Raw genomic sequence first — 3,121 nt, 5'->3', positions numbered from 1 at the left:
CGGTTTTATACAACAGTTCTATCTGGTCCTCGAATCTGATTGGCTGAGAGGAGTGCGATATTCTAGTGATAACAGCACTCCAACCGTTCTACCATTTTGTATCAGTCCGCGTGCGGTATTTCTTACAGCGAGTGTCATGGCGGATGCCCAAATCTACTATAATTTAAAAAATAATACTGTTTTTGTGTCGGCCAGATCTTCTGGAAATCACCGCTGGCTCTGATGTCTCTATAGTGGCTAAACATGAGATATAATTCGTTTTGGGTAATTCTAATGGGCAGTCTTTGCTCTCATTAATCTATTATTTGTTCCAGAATAAATAGTTTTGGCTGAGAGCAAAATCTCATCTCGTTATATTTTATGTAACTTTAATGCTGTATATCAGAGCGCTGCCTTTGTGCTTTTGACTGAATGGCCTAGCAACGTTTATGATGGCTGTTGTTGCTGTTTATAAAATATTATTATTCAATAAATAATATTTTATATAAATAATAGTAGTATATACAGGGCTCGAACTGCGGGGGGATGGCATCCCCCTGGTTGAAAAAAAAAAAAAAAAGACAAAAAGCATCCCCTCAGTTAAACCACCATCCCCCCCTTGCGATCCACTTTAGATTAATAATGTGTATTATGTAAAACTTATCATGCAAATTAAATTTATTTATCCATCCAGGTGCCCGCACAAAAACACATTCAGAAAAATATTGTTTAATTATCAATACTGACCAAAATTTTTCACAGGCTAATTTTTCATTAAATAAAAACCTTTTAAAAATTAGACATTAATCACTATGTAAAATTAGGGTGCTTTCACTAGCACTTTTGGTGCGCACCCGGGTTTGATTGACGTCAGAGTTCGGTTCGTTTGGATGATGTGAACGCTGTCTTACGAACTCGGGTGTGCACCCACGAAACGTACCTGAGTCCGCTTAAAAAGGGTGGTCTGGGGTACGGTTCATGTGAACTCCGGTACGGTTCGCTGCTGATGTGAACGCAATCGTACCAAATCATGGAAGTGAACCGCTATTAATGACGTATTATCTGATAAAAATGTGTGTTTGTGTAGTGAAACACTCGCTCGTCAGGAAAGTGAGTAAACACTTTCCTAATGAGCGTGACTGATGCGCTGCAAGCAGAAAGCTGTATGTCTCATTTCTGTTTGCCTTCTGCGTTCTTTATTTGCAGTACATTCGTAGGACAGACGTAAGTGCCGTTATGCACTGAAGCTTTGTAAACAAAACGAATGGTTCAAAAACGTAAATATATAAAAGTGCAGAGAGCAATGTTATGCATTTTGCCGTCTTCTCCTGCGCTGTCGTTACTAAGCAACGGGGTAAACAGCTGCTGGCTTGATGACGCAAACGAACTGCGGTTCGGACCCAAATAAAGTAATATGAACGCAGTCCAGCGGGGGCAGAGGGAGGGGTGAGCAATCGAACTCGGGTTCGGACCAGGCAAGCGAGCCAAGTGTGAAAGCACCCTTAGATTCCCCACCCCCCCTACAATTCAACCACTGTGTATATAGTATTGGGAAACGGTGTGTGTGTTCGTGATGGTGATTTTAGTTACATTGCTCCGCCATTAGTTTTTCTGAGTGAGTCCGCAGTAAAGACTTTTCTATTGAAAGAGACTGAAACAGGGTTGTAAACTAAGAAGGTCTTTTAACTTTCAACAACAGCTTGTAAGACGCAGTTAACAAATGCAGCAAGCAGCGCTGTCATCAGAAATCACCCTTAACAGATGAAAGATGGTACGACAAAGATATCGCTTTCCTCAGCGGACATTCAGACTCATGTTTTATTGTGAGTATGAGATTGAGCTGAAGAATGAATGCTGTGTCAGATGCAGGGAGTCACACTCTGTCCATCTCTCTCTCTCATAATACAGTGAGCTTTAATACAGTGATGCAATAAGCTTTTAATGAAGCGACTCAACGTTCCTTCGTTATTAGTTCTAAAGTGACGTTTTTGAGTTAGTAATGGATCTTGAGCTCAGCTGTTAAAGGAGCAGTTCACTTCCAGAATAAAAATCTCCTGATAATTTACTCACCCCCGTGTCATCCCAGATGTTCATGTCTTTCTGTCTTCAGTTGCAAAAAAATTGTTTTTTGAGGAAAACATTCCAGGATTTTTCTCCATACTTCAATGGGGACCAACGTGCTGAAGATCAAATCAGTTTCAGAGCAGCTTCAAAGAGCTCTACAGGATCCCAGCCGAGGAATAAGAGTCTTATCTAGCCAAACCATCGCCCATTTACTAAAAAAAAATAAACATTTATATAGTTTTTAACCACAGAAGCTGGACTTCACGCATGACGTAATCATGTTGGAAAGTTCACGCGTGACAGAGGCTGAAGCACCGACTCAGCGTTTACAAAGCGAACGTGCAAAGAAAGTAAAAAGCCATTTACAAAAAAAGGTAAAACAATGATTACAGATGATTTTGAAGTTGGAGGAGAAAATGAGATGGAGTTTTTCTTTCTGAACCAGAGCAGACAGACGAAGAGCTGACTGCGTGCGACCTTTCCAACATGATTACATCATGCGTGAAGTCCAGCATTTGTGGTTAAAGTATATAAATGTTTATTTTTTTTTTTTAGTAAATGGGCGATGGTTTGGCTAGATAAGACTCTTATTCCTCGGCTGGGATCCTGTAGAGCTCTTTGAAGCTGCTCTGAACTGATTTGATCTTCAGCCCGTTGGTCCTCATTGAACTCCATTATATGGAGAAAAATCCTGGAACGTTTTCCTCAAAAACCTTAATTTCTTTGCGACTGAAGACAGAAAGACATGAACATCTGGGATGACATGGGGGTGAGTGAATCATCAGGAGATTTTTTTTTTTTCTGGAAGTGAACTGCTCCTTTAAACTGGCAAACAGAGATCTGAATCTGTGGCGGAAGGAAGTAGTTCCGCACAAAAGAGGGTTTTAAAGACACTCTGGTGTTGTTTCTTATGTATTTACACACTCGTGCCATCGAACTGTTGTATAAGTGCAATATCACACTCGTAGCCGTGAGATATGACTGTATATCAGCACAGATATGATTACCTACAGCCGAATCACAGCCGTGCTGATATACAGCCATATCGCACTGCTACTCGTGTGATATTGCTCATATA

This window comes from Sinocyclocheilus anshuiensis, unplaced genomic scaffold, assembly GCF_001515605.1.
Source record: "Sinocyclocheilus anshuiensis isolate Anshui unplaced genomic scaffold, SAMN03320099.WGS_v1.1 scaffold708, whole genome shotgun sequence".
Lineage (NCBI taxonomy): Eukaryota > Metazoa > Chordata > Actinopteri > Cypriniformes > Cyprinidae > Sinocyclocheilus > Sinocyclocheilus anshuiensis.
Note: the sequence above shows the minus strand (reverse complement) of the source record.